We start from the raw sequence: 23,067 nt of genomic DNA on the forward strand, positions 1-23,067 counted from the left end.
AGGAAAGGAAGGAAGAATTGCAACCAAGACAACCATCAGAATAACAGAAGGTCAGTTTTGTTTGATGATTAAGATGCTACCATAGACAAATTCACAGAATAAAACTCACAGAATATTGCAAGCTGTAGGCCTGCTTTAGGTTTGGGTGACTTTGGGCTAGTCACACTCTTACCCCAAGCTACCTTACAAACTTGTTGGGAAAATTGGAGGCAGGAATATTAGGTATGTTCATCATCCTGAGTTGACTCTTTCTCATTAAAAATAAAGTTGGGGTAAAAATCTAACAATAGTTATAAAAATTAACCTTTTCACCTTCATAACATTGAACATCAGTTAAACTTAATGAAATCAAAATTATCTTTTATATACACAAAATATTTTTGTGAGTGTGGCCTTCAATATGCTACTTAAAAGATTATGGATTCCAACTCAGAATAATTTATTTACCCTTGCAATAGATGGTGAAGATAAGCTTGCTTATCCTTATTTTTATCTGAATGATTCAAACCCCTTTGTCTTTCAAAAACAAATCATTAATCTGCATAATGGTATATAATGGAAACCAAGATTTATTTATTTATTTATTGAATTTGTATACCGCCCTACTCCCGAAGGACTCAGGGCGGTGAACAGCCATAAAATAAAACAATATAAATACAAAATTTAAAATAGAATAAATAATAGAATAAAACGAATTAAATAATTTGGCTAATGCATAACTAAGTATATTACTTCTAGATTAAGCCAGAATCATATATTACTTCACTCTCTTTTCTATCTTTAAAAGAGATTTGGTTATATGGAGTCAGTATAAAAATATTAGTGTTTTAGAATTAAAATAATTTATATTTTACTCTGTGTCCTTGCTCTTAAATTGGATAACGGTTTTCAAAGCCTGTAATATGGTTAGCTATAGACTTAGTGTGTCTAAGCAAGGCACCACAAGATTGCATCAATTTTAATTCTGCTTACTCAGTTTTATTTTAGTGAATTCATGTTAGAGATTGCTTGACTATATTAGTTTGATTAAATTGAATGCTTCTAAGAATCCAAGACTTGTGTGGCCAGCTAATATAACAGTGTGCCTTCCCAACCTACTACTGACCCTGAAGAAATGCAGAGTGACATTCTAAACTGTTTTGATTTTGGTCTGGCTATAATATAAATCAATAAGGTAAGATCACTAAATAAAATTGAAATTAAAGCCAAGAAAGAAGCAGTTTAGTGTGGGATACAATCTCCAAGGCCATGTTAATTCATCAATCCCATTTCCTTTACCCAGCCATATTCATTGTTTTTGTGGTATGCAGTTTTCTGAGATGATAACTATGGTGAAAATATATTGTATAGACAATCCATGCTTACGAGATATTTTTGATTTCAGTTTCCATTGGATTCTGTCAGAATGTCAATGGCAGAACTATAGGAATTATAGTCTCAAACCTCTAAGGATATCCGATTGATTATTGCAGCTTTAGATAGCATTCACATATATTGATTTCAAACTATATATTTTCCTTATTTTCTAGGACTTTGTGTACTGTTTGCAGCTTGTCACAGTCTCATGGATTTTGAGCCTGCCATACGTTTTCCTCATTAGTTGAGGAATCACCCAGCCTTTCCTAATCTGGTATCCCAATTATTTTTCTCGGGGATTGAACCTGCAAAGACTGCAGTTGAGGAAGGCTGGTTTATAGTGGCCTTTTGATGCAAAAAGATTTTGCAGCCTTTCCAGGTACTGCATCCTTAGCTCTTCACTTATAAAGTGTTTTGTTCTTTTTATGGTAGAAATATAGTCTTTGACAAACTGCAAACACGACGGTTTTGCAATTTTGTCATTGACGATCTTCTCCAAGCGCTAGAGAATTAAAAATTGTATAGAAAACATATAGCTTGAGAAGTAATGCTTGCTTAAAGCCAAGGCTTGTCAGATTTAAGGACAATTTTGCCAGCTTTTATGTACAAGCGTCTATGAAGAAAGCAGCTCTCCATTCCATATAAAGGCATGACCTTGGAAAGGTCTTCATTGCTACAGACAACTTGAAATTTTAGAGGTTCACCTCTGTAGTTCAGCCCCTGCCTTGCCATGTAACCAAATTCCTGGAACTACCAGTTTTTTTTGTTTTTTTTTTAAACTTTTTTGGTTCTGGTTTCTTTGCTTAATTCATGCCAGCTTGGTAAATAGACTGTTTTGTTTACTAAAATCTGATTTTTTAAAACTTCATTCTTGCCTTGCGCCTAGTAAGGATTGTATTGCTAGCTTTAGGTCATAAAACAAGGCATCTGATATACACAGTACTTATTGCAGTTTGATAGGGCAGTGCCTAAAGTTGGCATGAAGTATTGCTTATGTTATTCTTGTACTGGACTGAAATGGAAAAGTGCTTAACTTCAAGAAGAGTTTAACCTCTGTAAGATTCACTGTTATTTCCAACTCTTCAAAATAATATTGGAAATGACAGATATTAGTTTCACACCTTCTTTTGTCCCGTGCTTGCAATATCTTGAAAATATTAAGCTGGAAATAAACAAGAGATGTATAGTTAAAGTACAATTGACTGGCAAGCTTTTCAAGCACTTGCTAGGTATTCCCAGTTCACATGTTAGTTATCAAAGTTTTATTTCTGATTTTCGGTGTTTGGATACCCTGGCCCAAAGTCATTACTGAGTTAAGGTCTGCTAGGAAATTTTTATTATTGGTTGTAGAAAAACAGGCATAATACAAAGGAAATCCTTGGATCTCAAAGGAAATTTATTCCAGGAACAGTTATCTCTGTAGTTGCAGCATCAGAGAAAAAGAGGCAGGTTAGCTGTCTATTCTATGCCCCCTCATGGCAATCTTTAGCAAGGCAGTGGATTCTGAAGTTCATAGTGGAGTCAGCTACCGCAGTAGTTTTACACCAAGTGCTGTTGATAAGAGTCTGGCTTAAAAGCAAATCAAATGCCATTTTGAATAAACCAGACCAAAGTTACTATCCTTGAAATAAGGGTAATAGCAGAATAATTCTCTTTTATTCTTGTATATAATGCATTCTGTTCGTTATTACATGTTTTGAATTAATTCAGTGACTGTGCTCCTGCAACGGTTTCAATATACGTTATTATTTTCAGGAAAGGCTAGGTCGGCCTGTTTGATGCCAGTACAGGAAGGAAAAAGGATGCCTTGGATACTTTGGGGATATGGAATGAAAGGTGGGTGGAAAGGGAAATAGATATCTCTCCTCATACATTTTGATCCTTCAAAATCTTCCTGGACTGACAAGGTGGATATTGAAGTTGAAGCAGATACAAAGATATCATACTGTTTGCAATATTGCACTGTTTTAAGAAACATATTTCTGCTAATAAAATTAGTGAAGTGTTTATGTAAGGTGGTGTTTGTAGCAGCAAATCATTGTTTCTCTCCCATTTCTTAAGATTTCTTTGTCTCCCTCTTTCTCTCTCTCTCTCTCTCTCTCTCTCCCCTACTCCTCTCTCCCCCCCTCTCTGTGTGTATGTGTCTGTCTGTCTCTCACGCACACAAACACACACATTCACTTCATGTAACAGGCTTAACCATGCAAGGAAGGGTTATAAGGTCAAGGTTTCTTGAATAGTTAGTTGCAGCTGGAGTATGAAGCTACTTAAATACATTTGGAGAATAGAAATACATTGTGAATGGAATTGCAGTGAATGTGTTCTAATGTAACATCAGGATGTTTAGCTTTCTCTTCGTATATTCAAGAAACCCAAACAAGAGATATGAGCCACTCAACTGGTTCCATGCCATTTCCTCACGTCTTGCAGTGTATTCAGCATTGTTGAAAAAATGCACATAAAACTGACTGGGATTCTAACTGAATATGATAAAACAGGATTGTGTGTGAATGTGAGAATGTGCACACACACCTATAGCAATGTTTTGAACATATGGAAGGAATGGACAGTAAATTCATGGACATTTTTTTGTTAAAAATGAATGTTAACAGTATTTGGGAGGCTTTTTAAATTGGGTAGAATAAGAGAACAAATCATTTTGAAAAGAATGAGACAGTTTTATGTTGCTTACTAGTATATTGTGCCCTTAATTCACAGTAGTTAAACAGTATGATAATAAATTTATTCTCCAAATTTATTAAATAGATTTTCCTGACTGACAGGAAGCATTGGGGGTTTGTCTACTTTGGTCTAGTGTTAGTTCAGGTTTTAGTGGGATTTACATGTCCTTGGAATTGCATCATGATTTTAATCTCCGTGGGCAGTCAGGTACTCAGTCGGTGTACAATGGTTCTAATTTAAAAGTTTTAATTAGGAGCCAAAATCAGTTTAAAGAACTAACACACATTAATAAACCTTTGGGGATAGTTCTTTAATTTTTAAAGAATTTTTTTCCAAATTTTGCTAGCAATGCTCCTTTTACAATGGGAATGCAATTCAGCTGGAGATTTGGTTTTTAATTTTGAATCCAACCTTCTTTTGTTGTGAACCCAGCAATTCATCATTTTTACAGACATTCCAAATATGTTCATCCAGAGTGTTAGGAGAGACAGAGAGACTAGAGAAGGTTGTTGTTACTCATTTAAAAAACATATTTTGCCAGCTGTCCCATATGATAAAGCCTGTAATGAGTTTAATCTACATCTGCCTTTGTTAACCTACAAGATTATGTTGGCTAAATTCATGATGCAGAACCACCTGTGGGATTGTGATTAAAACAAGAACAAAGTATTGTAGTTATAACTCATTGTTGCCTACTTGTAAAGACAACTCAAAAGGTAAGACTTGTATTTCTTCTGTAACTTGCAGTGTTTAATTGAACTACATAGACCTCTTATCTATATTTTAAACTACATATCTTTTTGATAGAATAGATCAATGTCCGAGATGCTGTCAACACTTCCAAAAAGAGAATATATGTTCAATAGACTTCTCTTGGAATGTGAATTCCTATGCCATAAATTGTAATTAGGCTCTTATTGAAATGATAATAAATAAATTTAAGGTCAGCATTTTGGAATACAAGGTTTGGTTCTGTCAACACTGACAGGTAGGAAGTGAAAATTATCTCAACTGGATCCAACATTTCAACATATTGAAATGAATATAATCAACAGTACAGAAACAATAAAAGGGAGGAGGAATTTTTTTAGAGCTGGTTTCAGTGAATATTAGATATGCAAAGCCAAAACCAGATTAATTAAGAGAATATGGGACATAACCACTCGAGCTGACTTCCCCAGACATGCAAAAACATGGAAAGTGTTTGTCTTCCAGTCTTCAAACCTTTTTAAAGCTCAGGAGATTAGAAGCATCCTACATCTCCGGAGGAGGATAATCCAGAAACAAGGGAATGTGAGAATGTGTGGCATGGTTTTGTACCCATATATTACTTCTCACAGATTTGGAACCTTAAACCTGTTCTCTGTGAGAAAATGACAGGAAGTGTCATACCTAACTAGGGGAGGCAATCCTATAGGGCTTTTGCCATTGCAGGCCAAAAGTGGGAGGAGTGCAGGGGGGTGGTGGTGCATGTGCCCACACCCATAATTCTATGCACCCCAATCCTCACACATGCGTGCGTGACCCCCCCATGCTCCCCCGCTTTTGGCACTGATGGCACGGTGGGCCGTTTTTTGCTTTCCCCAGGCTCCAGAGCCTTTTGCCCTCCCCACCCTCCGGAGGCCCTCCAGAGCCTGGAAATGGCCTGTTTGCTGACTTCCAGTAGGCCCAGAAGGCCTGAAAATCAGCTGGTCGGCATGCGCATGTGCGCCGGAACTTAGCTCCTGTGCCCACCGATATGACTCTGTTTGCCACCTGTGGCATGTGTGCCATAGGTTCGCCATCACGGCTATAGGGTGTTGAGCCAAGTAGCACGTAGGGAGTTGGCACTTTGGATTATCAGTGCAGCAATAATAGAGAAAAGTTAGAGTTTACTGTTTATACAGTTAGTAGCCAAGCTCAAGCTTTTGCCTAAAGGTTGAAAGGCAGTGTATGTAGACTGGATATAAGAAGTATTCTTGGGAAAAAACAATTATTTTATTTAACCAAGATAGGGCAGTAGAATGTATATTCCTCTAGCCCAAAAGAAAGCTAAGAGAATATTTCTGTTTGTTCTGCACTTTTCTTAAATTCGAATTCTTAAAAAAATCTAAATTGCACATTTGGTGAAACTACTATTTTTTCCTGTTTTGGAACAATGCAGTTTTGTGATATTTCTGTTGCATAGAAATATTCAGATATTTGTGTAAAGTGAAACTCTGATTTATAATTGGATCACCATATTGTTCAGAGGTATACTGCAGGTTGGAATTGGGATACACTGGACAGGATATTTTCTAAAAACTTTATAGTGTCATCCACTGCCTCTAAGCTTGTTATGCTTGTTGGATTGAAAATGAACTGCAGGAATCTCGTAATCTAATGGATTTGTAGCTATTGTTACGTTGCCAAGAGGGAATCTTACAGAGAACAATGGCAATGTTAGAATTCAAAGGTAGATATTCTTAGCTGGAATTCCCAAGGAAAATCAAGTCCTCCCAAGATTCCTTCCACAACATCTAGTTCCTTAACAGCAGGTAGAAACTTCATGTTCTTGTTCTTAAAAGAAAATAATAATAATGTGGTAATGAAAGGCCTACAATTGAAGCATACATTCCATAGTCATGGTTTTATTTTGTCATTTACCTCAGACAGATGTAAAGGGAAATAATACACACTAGGTTGTTCTGTTGTGTAACTTACAAAATAGAATGAACCTTCATTCCTAGTAATTTCATGTGTGTGTGTGGGGGGGGAGGTAGAGAGAGAAAGAGAATGTATGTGTCTCTGTGTGTATGTGAGAGAGGAATTTTCCCACCCCCTTTTTCCTTTTTGCATTAATTAGCATTAAACAGGAAAGACTAATACTGTATTATGAAGAGCTGAAAGGTTATTCAATTTGAGATACAAAATACCATAATAGTGGCCTTTTGGAGTTATATGAGGAATGACTAGTAGAGACTTATCTCTATTCATTGTTTTGAATGGTCAATGATGAAGAAGTCAAAAGAATGCTTAAAGTAGCTCATCCCCATTCTTCTATTTGTGTGAATGTTGAATATGGGCTACTCAAACCCATTCATGCAAATTCCACAGGATGTCTCCCAGTATCATATCTTCCATTTCTTAGAATACTTTCCATTCATTCTTGGCTTCATGCCTGGCTTCAAAGACAATGTTCAAACAAAAGGACTGCGTACCATAATGTCCACTTTTTTTTTTGTTCACCCTGAGATCATAGGTCAAACTCTGGTGGGAACTAGAATCTAATAACGGTTAGTTCTATATATAACATCTGAACAATTTTGGTGAACTTTGGCTGGAGTCTTAGTTATCTCAAGAACAGATTCCAGAAGTACACATTTTCCATCCCTTGAAAAGTCTGCAATCCATTATAAAGTCAACCAGTTTAATAATTTTGTTTACAATAGTCTTTGACTTGGCTAGGGAGCTAGTTCTTCTGAACAAAATTGGCCCAATCTTAAAACAAATAAACAAAACCTGAAAACATTTTTTTTTCAATCTAGAAAAAAGAAACTTTTCACATTGTTATGGCTGCTATTAGGTAGAATCATGTGTGTCAACAATGACAACCACATGAATAATATTACATTAATATTTCTTGTTAATCCTGCTGAACAATCAAACTTTCATACAAATTTGATTTGAAAACATGGTTTGTTTTTTATACAATAATTGTTAGAATTATGAAGTCACTACTAGAAGAGAAAAACTATATGACTTGCTCAGAGAGATTTTTCTTCTTCATTATTCCCACTTTGCTGATGCGTTAGGGGAAAAAATATTTTAACTGGGTTGTCTATGGTTTAAATCTAATTCTGTAAACTGCAGAGTCTTTTTCCTTAAAAATCCCCTCAGCAAGTGACCTTGTCAAACACAAAAGCAGGGCATAATGGGAGCCAGCCCAGAGACAGTGGTTCATTTACAAGCAGCTGTTTGCTGCTGTCAGAACAAAGGGAAGTCAAAGTTTCATTAACAGGATATGACAGGCAGAGTCTCAGTAGTTAACATGGTTATGGACTTGAAACTTTTAAGAAAAATGGGCCAGGGGCTAGCTCCAGGTTTGTGTGAAATCCTTTCAAAATCTACCCATTAGCTCCTAAATCCATGGAGCTGAATATGCATACTGTACATTCAAAGCATTACAAGACGTCAGGAAGGCAGTCTGACCTTTTACTTCATTCTGAAAAGAACAGATATGGCTGCTTTAATGAGTAGCCCTTCTTACAGTTACAATCCAAAGCAGGTTTTTAGGAATGCCTTGTGGCTGCATTTCCAAAAATTTTCAATTTTCATACAATTCAATTTTATTTACCTTTTTGCACTACATCTAGTTTTTAATGTGTTGTACTCTAATTAATCGTTAAATTACATGTTGAACATAACCCAATGTATTAAAAGTATTGGAAGAATCAACCTAGTGGAATAGGAAATACTCTTGAGAAATCAAGTCTTGATGCTATTATTAACATCTATTCCCACTGCATTTGAAGATAAAGTTGCTTGGTCATAAAGTGTATTCTGTCAATCACAAAACTAAACATCAGTTTTATTGCTGGTAATTGGCACAATATTTCTTTTTCATAAAAGTTGAGTATGGAAACAAACGGATGAAAGTAGTCACATTGTTTATCTGAAAAAAGCTCTAGTACCGTACCTGAGAGATATCCAGTTCAATAGAAACTATCCTGTGATATCCGACTAATGAAGGATTTCATTACTCAATCTTTTCCTTTGTGATGAATATTGAGTTCATATGTTACGTCAGGTGTTTGTTTGAATGCTACAAAGTTTGAATGTGTTTAAACAGTAATTTCTTTTTTTAATGGATGAACAATTTACTTGGGATTACATAGTACACATGAAGACACATGTATTCCAGCTATATATAGTATCTCATGCAGAGTTACAAGGTTGAATGAAGACAAAGGAACTTTATCGGTCCCAGAAGGGCTATATTCCCTGAGAAATACATGATAGACAGTGCCTTATTGTTGTTACAAAATATAGTTTAAAAGAAACAAGGGAAAAGCAGTGACATCATTTATCAGACATCTGGATGTATGTATCATTTCATAAATGGTCAGTCAGCAATATTCAGTTGTATCTAAAAATCCTAGCATCATTTCAGGAATAAAATAAACTTGATTGTTAGAATTATGGGAATGATTCAGTAATCACTGACTCAGTAGAATGAGTTCTCTTGGCTGTAATGGGACTGCATATGTAGAAAATGGCATTGAATTGTTTTTTGCATTCTGGTATGTTTGGTTGAGAAATGCACCACCAATAAATCATCTTTAACTATGTTATTAAAATGTGGGTGCTTTACAGAGATGGGATTCACATAATTTACCTACCGGTTTGCCCAGCACCGAAAATGTGAGCGCACGCACAAAAGTCTATTTTTTTTAAAAAAAACGTAGTTACCCTCTGCTGTTTTAAAAATAATAATAACTTTATTGTCATTGTACAATATAGGTATACTGTGTACACAGTATACACATTGTGTACACATTGTACAATATAGGTATACTGTGTATACACAGTATACCTATACAACAAAATTCACTTAACACCCAAAGACCAGGTCCAACACGCATAACAATCCCCAAACACACTCCCACCCAGCACAATTCCCCACCCTTAAACCACCCAAACATCTACACAACAGACCAAGTAATGCAGCTCACTGATGGTGGCCCTTTAGTTCATTGTTGAGTGCAATTATAGCTCTGAGATAAAAACTATTCAGAAAACGTGTGGTCCGAGTTTTAATTGTTTTGTATCTTCTGCTGGAAGGCAATAGTCCAAAAAGATTGTAAGCAGGATGGGAAGAGTCTCTGAGAATGTTATGCAACTTCCTCAAACAGCAAAGATGTCATCCAGGGCTGGTAGCTGGAGTTTGATGATATTCTGGGCAGTTTTAATGATTCTCTATAGAGCTTTTTTGTCCGCTACAGAGCTGCTCCCGTACCATGCAAGAATGTCGTATGTCAGGACACTCTCAATGGTGCTGCAATAGTAGGACAGAAGTAGATGCTGAGATGTGCCTTCTTCACAAGCATGTTAACATTCATAGTCCATGAGAGGTCCTTTGAAATATAAATGCCCAGAAATTTAAAACTACCAACCCTCTCCACCTCCTCACTATTTATGTACCATGGTAAATGTACATCTCTCTTCCTCCTGAAGTCAATTATAAGTTCTTTAGTTTTTTTGGTGTTAAGTGTAAGATTATTTTCTTTACACCACAATGTCAGCCCTTGTACTTCCTTTCTGTAAGCAGACTCATTGTTCTTATTAATGAGCCCCACCACTGTTGTGTCATCTGCAAATTTAATAATTGCGTGATTTATGATACTGTCTTTTCAATTGAAGCATATTTAACTTGTGTAAACTAGCTTTTTTCTGTATTACTGCTAGTGCTGCTTATTCAGTATTCTTGTCTGTGGGACCTCATCATGAAATGGTTTAATTGTTGGTGCATGTTAATTAGTAAATTGGAAATATATGGAATATTGTTACCTGCAAATTAATTCATCCTACTATCATATTTACCAAGGACTCAGGTTGAATTGCAAAAGGGAGAAATAGTGTGTGTGTGTGTGTGTTTTTTTTTTTAAATAACATTGGATTTTTAAATAGCTGCTCTACTACCTTAAAAACCAATGTTCCACATATTCTTCACTTCCATTTTTAGGAGCTCTACCTAATGACTCTAAAGGCTGTTGAACTGAAACAGCTTTGTTTTCCTTGACGAATTAACTGAGAATTGGGCCAATAGATTCCCATTGGTTCTATTAGAGCTCTCAGTGGGTTTTTACCTATGACATTTACTGGACCACTTAGTAATGATGAGTATAAAAGACACCATTCCATATATTTTGATCCTATAGTCTGGGTTCCTGGTGTATTACCTTGAGAAGGGAAAGGCATTACTGTGCCCACAATCTCATATTGGAGTCTTTTTTTTACTAAAACAAAAATAATAGAATTGTAGTATGTTTTAAAAGAAAGCACCAGCCTCAAGTACAAGTCCATACTTTCTTTAGAGTTCAATTCTTTCTTTATTTCATATCTATAGGATTTTTTTTTTAAAAAAAATGATTGAATACTATATAAATACTTTAAAAATACACTTTAATAAGGATTCTTCATCTCTAATAGCCAGAAGAGATCTTTTCTCCCATATTCTGTCCTGATTTTAACAAACCGAGGCTCATATCAATAGCTACAAAGATATTTTTGGAGCACTAGGCTCTGGATTCGACTTTCTTACTGTTAAATAAGACACTTTTGCTCTGCTGCTTTTTACTTGCTAAGTGTGTGCTTTGTTGGAAAAAAAATGTTTTGTTATTTATTTTGCCTCTATTTTATTGTCCTTTTAAAAATTGTATAGCGTCTTATTGAATCTCTTATTTATATTGCATTCCGGCTTAGAATTCTAGCGAACTAACTATTCAGCGTGGCGAGCAGACATTAGCAGAGCTGGATATGAATATCTATATAAACAGCAGAATGAAAAGTGTTTCCCAGAAGAATCTGAGGTTTTAAATTACAGCATGCACAGTGCAGCTGCTGCAAGAGGTGGTGGTTGAGCTGCTACCATTCAATGTTTAAATAAAATCTTATCACCATAGGCAACAGCATCAGCAGTGATTTACCAGGACGGAGAAATAAGAGGCAAGAAAGTGTATGTAAAAGTTAAAACCCAATATATTATTATATAATATTTCCATTATTATCTTCAGTTATATATAGTATTAAATGTTATCAGAAGGTAAAGTGCATTCTGCTGGTATATACCTTTTAACTAATAGGATAAATTCTTATTAACATTTACCTATAGACCGCCAATGTACTCTGGTTACTTTGGAGGCAAACTTGGGCCAATTTGAGGTGTAAAAGAAATGGAGGAAGATAATAATGGGGAAAGCCTGTTGTGTGGAGTGATCTACTTGCTTTTAACATAGCTTGGAGTCAGGGGTGAAATTCAGCAGGTTCTGACAAGTTCTAGAGAACTGGTAGAGGAAATTTTGAGTAGTTTGGAGAACCGGCAAATACGACCTCTGACTGGCCCCAGAGTGGGGTTGGAATGGGGATTTTGCAATATCCTTCCCCTGGAGTGGGGTAGGAATGGAGATTTTGCAGTATCCTTCACCTGCCACGCCCACCAAGCCACACCACGCCCACAGAACCGGTAGTAAAAAAAATTGAATTCCACCACTCTTGGAGCCTGCTGTAAACTATAGTCCTCGTATTCAAAGTTTTGGACCTTAGTAGTTTACCTCCTAGTTAATTGCTCACAGTTGCAAAACACAGTTATAACTATATATGACTTTGAAAAGATGTTTTTGCCCAGTTTCACCACTGACGCCATACTCAGAGGTTCCCTTGAATGTCTTTCCTGAGCAAGAAGCTTAGAGATTCTCTGGTTTTTTGGGTTACTCTGAAGAAGTAGTTCTGAATGGCAGAATATTCTTACTAGACTATGATTGGCAGATTAGATTGGGGACCTAGGTGTCACTTTATTCTGAGGTTGCTTTTCTGAGAGGCATAGACAAATAGAACAACTTCAGCTTTTTAAAACAGTCTTTTGCAGTTTTGGATTAATTACATAAAAAGAACGAGGATAATAATCTGCTGGTCATGTCTCCTCATAAAGACTCTACCCAAATTTTCTAAATTCTTTGGAATTTAATTGATAGGGCGAAATAAGGATGCAGTTGATTAAGACTAGAAAGTGTCTGAACTATAAACTGAATGGGAACTGACTTGTTTGATTTGTTGTATTTGGTAGCATTTTTATATCAGTCTATTTCTCCTTTCCTTCCTCCTTACATACATATATTTAACCTCCTTATTACTAAGACAGTACAAAGGAACCCAGTTTTAGAATCATCCAAAACAGTTTCATTTGGAGAGACAAATAGAATATAGTTTCTCACCAAACAATTATTGGCACATAACTGACAATCCAGATGATGAGTGAAAGTCACAGGGGACATGGCATTAAACATGCCTAATTTTTGTTCAGCTGAAAATACCAATAATCTGTACAATTTTATTCAGAGGGTAATGCCCAACAGAATGTTTCTTTTCATCTTTTCTGCAACCCATAAACGTAATAGTCAAAGAAATGGAAGTGTAATTTTGCAGAGAATGGGGAATCAATCAGTTAACCTCATGTTTTTGTTTTAGAAATTCCTTTCATTTAATGGGCCTTCACTTCCTGAAAATGGAGGGCATTTTGTTCATTATTTTGCTTGAATAATACTTGCTCACTAGCAGATGGTCACTTTCCAACTGATTTGTCTTGAAAAAAGGAGATTAAATTGTTATAGTGCCAAGGAGAGATGTTATAATGTGTCCCTTTCAAATTAACAGGTCTTTCTTAAAACTACTTCATGAGTATTTAAATAGCACAATGTTACATAAAAGGTTAAAAGCTGCTGTAAATGGTATCATGGGAATTTATAAAAAACAGAATTCTTCAACGGTTATGGGTCTATACTTCACAACACAAGGAATATAATTATTCTTTTGAAGAAGGCTTTTTTATTAGAGCTTGTCATGTGGCCCATGGTATCAACAGCTTCTAATTAAAATATTTTAAAGCTGAAATCATATTCACATTTATCTGGGACTAATACTGAATTCAGTAAGACTTTCTTTTGAATAGACCTGCATAGGAATGCACTGAAAGAATGTAATTATTTGCATTCTTACATGGAAATAAATCCAGTGAACCAAGTAAAATTTACTTCTGAGTTCACATGGATGAGTTCAAACTGATAATTCACAAAGTATTTTTTTTTAATTTGAGAATAACATACTGCAGAAAAAAATAAATATATTTATGAAGGAAGTATAAAGGAAAGAATAATTTCAAATGTAAACATTATCGCAGAAATATTTTAAACTGATTGTCTTATTCTATCTGGATAATTGCTTTGTGAAAAACTAAACACGTAATTCCAGGTTTCTGAAACATAGATGTACATTGTATCAGCATTTTTCTAGTGTACTGTAATTCAAATTAATAATGATTAGTGCTGTGAAAGAATCTGATTATGCTTTGAATGAATATATATTGAAATGCAGTATTGTTTGGCAGAACAAATATAGAAGTTAAATGTGTGCTTTAAATAAAGCACAAATATATTTTCTGCAGTTTTCTCCTTTCTTGAGTTTATCTCAAGCAAAGGTGTGTATGTTTTTGATGCTAGTGTGTCAAAAGATGGCTTTGCCTTGCTATTATCTTCATATTTGTTTGTAAAAACTCAGTGAATATTAGTGCATGGTTAGAAGCAATTCAGACTCAACTGTTAACATGGAGAGAAGTTTGAAAGCTTATGTTCAAGATTGCAGGGGGCAAAGAAAAAAAAACTTGAAGGCCTGGAGACAATGATTGATGGCTTAACTGTTAGTCTAACAGATGATATACTAAAGATTTTGAAGCATTGACAAATCAAATTGGCCACCTGGAAAACTGTTCAGATTAAGAAATACCAGGTTCACTGGGTGTGCTACTAACCGGCAAAGCTGAAGTACTTTTTTTCACAGTGGATTATGAAAGTGCTGGTACAGATAATTTTGAACTCATTCTGTAGCATGTTGAGCCTAGGAAAACTAATAAGATAGTGCTTGGTATGGTGCTTATAGAATATGAAGTTTTGGAAGAGAGAGAGAGAGGAGGAAAAAAATAAAACATAAAAGCTAAGTGGACTTCTGGGTTCAAGGTATCTAAATGGACTCCAGAAGGGAGAAAATATTAGCATAGTTCTAAATTTCCAGACAGATATTCTTAGAACACAGTTGTGACTCTTATCTTCTATGAAGTGTGCAGATTAGATTATATTGAATTCAGGAGACCCAATCACGATAAAAGAATGTAGCTTGTTTGTGTATAAAATAGGCTGAATTATTTCTGAAGATGCTGATATATTATTTAATCACCTTCACTTTTTGTAGAACTAACCTTACAGTTATTTATATTACACCATGTAGATATTTGTTAATGTTGTTTTAATCAAAAGGTGTGTTTTTTCTGCTGCAAATAAGCTTCTACACTAGAGTCAGCTGTATTTTGACATGCATATAACCAGTAAGCATAAATAAATCAAATTCTTTTCTTTTTCCTATTCCATATTATCTAAACAGATGGTGGCAACTGGCTGGCCTTGTCTAAATCCTCTTGGTTAATACTTACATGGGAGACATCCAAGTTATTCCTTTGCTGTAAACTAGACTATAAAATTGGAAAAAAAAAATAGCGGCAAACTATACCTATATTTCTGAGAAGGAAATTGAATTACTTGAATGCGACCATGATGTCATCATGAATTGAACTCAACTTAAACAAGTTTCCCTTATTGTGGCCATTTAATTTCCATGTTTCAGAACTGGCCATAAGTTCTAGCAGCAACCTGGATGATTGGTGTCTCTGGTGCTTGGATTGTATCTTCTAACATCCCCTGCCCCATATTAGACCCATATCAATCTATGGTTTAAAGAAGTTTTGCAAGTGAGGGAACACAAAAGAAAAAGAACATAGTGATTGTGGTATAGCGTGAGTGAGTAGAAGGCAGCTTCAGTATACCAGCAGTCACAGAAAAGAAGCAGCATTGGATCCCCTTCACAATCACATCCAAGGAGAATTGCCAAGAGAACTCTTTCAAGTTGTTGGAAGGTGTTCAGGGCCGCCAAGGCCAAATTTTCATCTGAGCCCTATTATGAGAAGCTTAGATCAGGGGTCTCCAATCCCCAGGCCATGGCCCACCATTCAGAACCGGGCTGCAGAAGTGGTGGGCGAGCACGCAGCATATGCTGTAGGCGGGTGAGCGCGCATGCGTGCAGCTCCATTTGTATGAGGAGTAGGCACATGTGCCTGCTGCTTGCACAAATGGAGCTCCATGCACATGCTTGCCTGCCACTCACATTGAACCATCCCCTCCCTTCCCCACCCCCAGTTCGCAAATTCGGAAAGGTTGGAGGCTGCTGTCTTAGATTATGCTTTACAAATAATGTCTATTAGTCTGTGCTTATACCTGGGTTTGGTATGGAAGTAGCATTGTTTGTTTAATCGTGTGTGTGTGTGTGTGTGTGTGTGAAATCTCCAACAAGAGACAGGAGAAATGAGGCCCTATTGATATTTCTGGATGACTTTCAGTAACCATTGCTATAATTTAGAATAGTGTCCTGATGGAGACCTTCAGACCTGAATATTATTGCAGATATTTGTAGTGGTTCTGCTTCTTTATTTGCAATCATCATCAGAAAATAATACTAGGGGTTTTTTTTGCTAGTTCATTTGGAGATTACCCTATGACGTTCCACTTGAGAGTTATAGTTCTGTCTTAACTCTTACAGAGTTTATACCTATTTGATTGAAAAGAATCCTAGGTTTGAAAGTATTGCAAATGGTTAAGATGTGTTATACCATTAGTCATGGTAGCTTGCCCAGTGATTCTGGTAATCACTTACTCTTAGTCCAACCTACCTCACATAAATATTGTTGAAGGGAAAATGGAAGATCATTATGTATGAATGAAAGGTAGGATATTTTCATGAAAATAAAGAAGTTCCAACTCAATAGATAGGGAAGTGTGAGAGAAAGAAGAATGAATGAATGAATGAATGAATGAATGAATGAATGAATGAATGAATGAATGAATGAATTTATTTTTACTGAATAGTCCAGGTTGGGCATCTGAGTCTTTTTAGATTGTAAGGATTAGGTGTGAGAACATAAATCTAAAACTCAGCATGAGTAAGAATGTTACTATTGATTATGGGACCTCAGGATTTGAGAGAAATATTTGTTCTAATGGGGTTGCTACATGTTTTAAGAGACAGGTTTTCATATCCTCAATTCAGTACAGTGCAGAATAACCACATAACATGAATAGAAAAGCCTTTTATCAGTTCTTGCTGATAAACTAATTGTGTGATAATTGGTAACCTCATAACATGTCCTTTACTGGGATACCTGTCCAAAACACTTTTGCAGTTGGTGCAGTAATTTAAGATTTAATTTTAACTTTAAGATTTAACAGTACAACTGCCAGTTTAGCTGTATTTCTATATATTGCCCTAAAATGCTAAGGAGTGGGTAGTATACAAACATCCTGTAAATATAAATATTTATAAATATAAAGAAATACCTATTTTTTTCAAGAATCTGTAGAATACTTTAGTCTACTGTAGGATAGGTACATAAAAACTTGATATACATACAATGGATGTATACCCATTATCTGTGACTGCAGTATCCTTTGTTAGAAGATATTCCCCTAAAGAGTGTGTGTGTATATATAATTAAAGTCACATTTCTGTTGTTATCATACATGCTAAATATGTTCTGTTCTTATAATCTTAATGTTCTCTTGTCATATTGCAGTAGACTCCATTTGGCCTCACAATGGATCTAGTATATTGTATGTTATTCATAAGTTACTCCAAAATGTCAACTTTGTTTTTTCAGGATCTAAGTGATCCCACCATCTGGGCCTAATTCAGGTTCTGTGCATGAGCAGTTTGTCCAATTCTCCAGTGTTTTTGCAGTTTGAAAGATACTGTTTCAATATCAACCACAATATAAAGTCTTTCAGCCACATCTTATAACGAAGATGAAAAGATGATTGACAGTTTGCCTAGCTGCGCTTACTGTTGTCTTTGATTTCAGGCCAATTGGATAAAAAGGAAATACACGAAGAGATCGCCCTGGGTTTGTGTAGAATGTCAAAGGTTGAATGCAGAAATTGAAAGTAAAAAAAAAGAACCACAATAGGGCTTTTTTGTGTGTCCCCTTTACTCCCATGGTATTATTGCCAAACAATAATTGCCATCCTTACTTCCATTTTTGAGGATGTATTTATGTAGTTGTGGTGACTGCTAAGAATATGGAGGAGTACATGTATGTTATTTTCTGAATTTTATGCACACTGCTTGGCATATTAGCTTGAAACTGCCAATTTAGTAGTCCTTATTTGTGGTCGATGTGAAAAAAAAATTGAGATAGATTTTTTCCCTCATTCTCTGCTAATCTTACTGAGTATGTGGGTTGTTCCCCTTTCAGGAGGAAAAAAAACCCTAGAAAGTGTGAAAGAACTATCCCAGCAGGCATATATATAATTAACTACTTATTAAATGCCTTTCAGGAAGCTAATAGAATGAAACATTACAATAACCAATACTAATAAATTACTGTGTCAATAATAGTAAGCAGTACAAAACAAACCCACTGAGTCGTGGGGCCTGAGTAGAGAACTTTCTCAAATAGATTTGGCCCCCACCCTGCCAAGCAACAGGAGGTACCTGCCTTTATTGTGATTAAAGTCTTGATGGTGGGCATTCTCTTTGGGGTCTCCTGTCCTTTAAAGCAACTTCTCCTCCCCTTCTCAAGGAAGAGGTGGTTCTTACTCTCGTTGACCTTCCAAACCTATTACAAAGTATGGAGTCAAATAGCAAACAACCACCTAATCAAGGGACTACTGAGAACACTCTCGCCAACGCTGACAAGGCAAGCCACTTGGATATAAACAAGAGACCAAATCTCCTTCCTTTCCAGCACTGATGATGTTATCTAGTTGGGTGATGAAATGTCTGCAAGCGAGAACACCAAGGACCCCAGAGTTCAACCCTAAGCCATAAATATTCCCTTCTATAGCTATTAGACCGAAGATTCAGAAAGATTGGTTTTACCATATTGCATTATTTTTGTTGTTGTTTATTTGCTTTTATATTTCTACATTGCCTTTGACTTGAAACAATCAAATCACAGAGACAGACAAACAGAATATTAGTATACAAAGGAAAATGGTTTGTGTGTGTGTGTGTGCGTGCGTGTGTGTGTGTGTGTGTGGTGAGATCTATTTATGGAATGCCTTTCTCAGAGAGTGTGTGCCTACATATAACATCATTTTGGCATCTATTTCTCCATTCTTCAGTTATTTTAATTTTCAATAGTATTTTAATATTTAAAATTGTTTTAGATTTTGAACCCTTGTGTCGCTGCTACCAAGCTTATATGGTATCTTTATAGTGCTTTCTATGTCATTGTACCTGTTACACCTTTAATAGTATTTTTTATCCTGTTTCATCATAAACTACCTGGAGAGCTTATATAAGCCATTGGGAGATTGTCAGCTGTTTCTAGACTCCTGCTGGAGCTAAATTAGCTTTTATAGATACTCTTCAACTTACAACCATTTGTTTAACACCCACTCAAAATTGCAACAGTGGTGAAAAAAGTTCCATACCACAGCTTGTCACACTTACAACTATATACAGGTAGTCTTCATCCACTCTTCCTTAGAGCTTGAATTCTGATTGCCTGGCACTGCCCTATTGTTTGCATTTCTGTAAGATATGCAAAAAATAGTTGCATAGAAAGGATAGGCAAGACCTTTTTTTAGCAATATACAGGTAGTCCTCAACATATGACAACAATGAGGTCCAAAATTGATGTTTTTCAGTGAGACATTTGTCAAGTGGGTTTTGCCCCATTTTACAACTTTTCTTGCCACATTTGTTAAGAGAATCACTGTAGTTGTTAAATCAGTAACACAAATTGTTAAGTGAATCTGGCTTTCCCATTGACTTTGCTTGTCAGAAGGTTGCAAAAGGAGATCATGTGACTTCAGGACACTGCAACGGTCATAAATGTGAGTCAGTTGCCAAGCATCTGAATTTTAATCACATGACTATGGGGACGCTACCACGGTCATAAGTGTGAAAAACGGTCATCAGTCACCATTTTTAGTACCATTCTAACTTCGAACGGTCACTAAATGAACTTTCGTAAGTTGAGGAATACCTGTAGTGTCCCCATTGTCACATGATCAAATTTTGGGCACCTGACAACCAGCATATATTGTCATGTGATCACCATTTTGATTTTCCTAGCCAGCTCCTGACAAGCAAAATCAATGGAGGTAGCTGGATTGATTTGATAACAACATAATACATTTAATGACCACAGTGATTCACTGAACAACCAAGGCTAAAAAAATCAGGCATGACTCACTTAACAACCTCCTCGCTTAGCAACAGAAGTTTGTGATTGTAAGTCGAGAACTACCTGCACTAGCTCAAGGGCCGACTTACTGTTTTTATAATTCCTTTATCTTAATTTGTGCGCACACAGCTCACAGAATAGAACAGATTGCATTAAGGTGAACAGGTTATGTATATGAGGATAACGAACAAGGTGCTCTTTGCACCTTGTTTTTGGGTCCTTATTTCTTGTTGTTTTTTGCTCTTTCAGAGCCAGATGCCAAGTTTGGAAGGACTTGCATTTAAATGTTTGTTTGTTTGTTTTTCAAGTGGCGCAACATGTTTTGATGACCAGGGAAGAAAATTCAGGAAATGAATAGGACAGAAAGAAGGAAACTGAAGCAATTAACAATTATTTAGCAGCTTGCAGTGAACGTGTACACAGTATGGAAGTGCGTGTGTATTCTTTTCTACCAGCCAAAGTAGAAACAATCATGGACATCTTCTCAACAAGCAACTGCAGGAAACGAAGGCAGCAAGATTGTTGATTAGCAAAAAACAACAACAATGGGGCTCTGGGTTAGGAGGGGGAAGGCAGAAATCCAATAGGAAGAATCATTTCATTTACACCAGTGTTTTAAAAACTTATTATGCCTCATTAAAATGACAGCATTTTCATCCTGAAATGCTTGTTTGTTAAAGCTTTTTCTAACCGGCGTTTTGTTTATTTTTCTCTGAAATACCAGTCCATTGTAAACCGCACTGAAGATAAATTTATTTCGCCTACCTTTTACACCCTTCCTGTGACTTTTCTCTTGGATTCAAAGAAAAAGCTTTACAGGGAACCGTGACTAAACAGGTGCCAAATATTCAAAATGTTTTCCCTTCTCCCCATCAACCATGATGACAACAGCTGCCATTAGAGGAAAGCTTTCTATTAAATCCGGTTCCGGGAACCTTCCTAAGTAATATCAATTCTAGTTTCATCTCTCTAATGTTAGGCTTCATAGTGGCATTTAGTAGAGAGGGAGGGAGGGAGGAGAAGGACCATTGTTGAATCCCACAATAGTTGGTGGCATACTTTTGTTGAATCAAATTCTGTCTCTCTTACACAACTTGCCTGTGTAGCACGGACAGAGGAGTGGGGAAAAAAGCGACTTTCTCATTCTCTGATCTGAATGCTTGATAAGGCTTGGTGTCCAAAAGGGCAAATGGGACTCACAGCAATTATGGCAAAGGCATGTCGGTTTCCTTGACAACCAGATTGCAAATTCTTTCTGATTTATTATTTACCACTTCAAACTCTGCGTACCATGATTTAATTAGGAAGAGGGATTTTTCACAAGTCTCTTCCTTCCTCCCAAAGTGGAACGTCCCAGTCCTGTTCTTAAAATGGCCAAATTGACTTTGGCTCTAAAGCGTTCGAGATGAAAAGTCCCTGAAATTTTTGGCAATGCATTTAGTGTGTTTAAATCCTGTACAGAGAATATAATACCTAATGGGTTATAAAAATCTAGGTACTTCGCCTGATTGCTTTCTGCCACTGGGATGTGTGTATGTGTGAATGATTAAGGGGACTCTTAACTGGATTCCGCAGCTTTTCAGGAATCTTAAGTCGATTTCTGAATGGGGTGCTCCCCTAGCTCTGCTCATTGTTAAGTCAGAGCACAACAACAAACAAACAAACAAAAACATGACTTTTATCCCATCGAAGCTTGGACGCACATTTTATGTTCTCAAATCTTGTACTTTCTGGCCTGGGAACACAACCTTCAGCCCCAGACTTCAAGAGTCCCTCTGGGACAGCAGATGCTTCCCCATCTCTCACCCCCTACTCCCACATGCATTTTGTTGCTATAAGCAACACATGTTTCTCTTTCTAACATGAATAGCTATGGGATGCAGAGGAATCAGGCTAGGCAAAGACCCAGCTCAAAGGTAATTGGAATGAATTGCCCCCTGAAATCGAATTTCCAAATGAACTCCGTGCTTTTGCAAGAGACAAAATTGTGATAAATTGGTTTCTTGGTCTGATCTTGGACTTGATAAATAAATCTCAGATACACTTGGACTATTAAGTGTTATCTTGGCTAGTCAAGTTGGGTCTCCAGTTACCTAGATGCACCAATCTTTAGTTTCAGCTCCTTTGGAAAATACTGTCAATGTTAGCAATGAATAACATTGGAGGAGGGGAGGGAAGGGGCTTCCTGTAAATGTTTTCATAGGTACATGTGGTCAGAATAACAGAATAACACAGCTAAGTGCTATTTAGCTAGACTAGTGCTCAAGAAGTGAAGTGAGATTAATATTAAATTAATAATTTAAGTAAGCAAAGTAACACTGTGTCCTTAAAATGTCTGATTGCAAGTTGTCATTGATAATAGGTTTATTTCTCTTAATTATTTACTGTAAGAATGCTTGATTTAGAGACTTTACACAGGGCTTCGATGTCAGGAATTTGACTTTGTAAAATCAAATTGAGAAATAAGCCACAGGTTTAACAATGACGCTCCTACAGGATTATTGATACATTGATACATTTAATGGTTTAAGTAGAGCAGACAGCATTTCCCTCTCTGTCATCTAAGAAACTCACACATGGCAAATTGAAGGGAATTGAATTTAATCTGCAAATTTAATCTGAGAAGAATATCATCAGCGAAACCTGCTGGGAATTGTATTTCCAGGAAGTTTTTCAAAGCAGGTGTTTTCTTGTTCAATTAGGATTTTATAACATCATGATACTTTCCTGCATGCATGTACTGTTTTGTTTGGAATATGGGAGAGTAGAGTTGATCTTTATGGCTGCCTTATAAATTAAAGAATACTGCAGTAAGTCCTGAGTGAGTGATGAAACAATAAGAGGTGGCACAATGTCATAGCAGGTGGCAGCTCCTAGCTGTTTTAGCTGATTTTAAAAAAGCTAAAAAGGCCAGATAGATGGAAGACCACCAGGAAATCTCAGTGTTACAAACTTAAGTGTTTCCAAACAAGATTTGGAAGAAGCAAAACTATTGTATGGTTGTC

The 23,067-nt window shown here is 36.3% G+C and overlaps 1 protein-coding gene and 1 long non-coding RNA gene across 21 annotated transcripts in view; both read left to right on the forward strand.

Moving 5' to 3' along the window:
* The window catches only part of ADGRL2 (adhesion G protein-coupled receptor L2), a 216,463-nt gene that overhangs the window by 79,280 nt on the left and 114,116 nt on the right, over positions 1-23,067 (forward strand). The gene's annotated exons all lie outside the window — the stretch shown is intronic.
* Positions 6,486-20,726, forward strand: LOC117677126 (uncharacterized). Its single transcript, XR_004594662.2, has 2 exons — positions 6,486-6,554; positions 20,371-20,726. It is a non-coding gene; the product is annotated as an uncharacterized LOC117677126 (long non-coding RNA).

Source organism: Pantherophis guttatus, chromosome 3, assembly GCF_059756535.1.
Source record: "Pantherophis guttatus breed Tessera chromosome 3, ASM5975653v1, whole genome shotgun sequence".
Lineage (NCBI taxonomy): Eukaryota > Metazoa > Chordata > Lepidosauria > Squamata > Colubridae > Pantherophis > Pantherophis guttatus.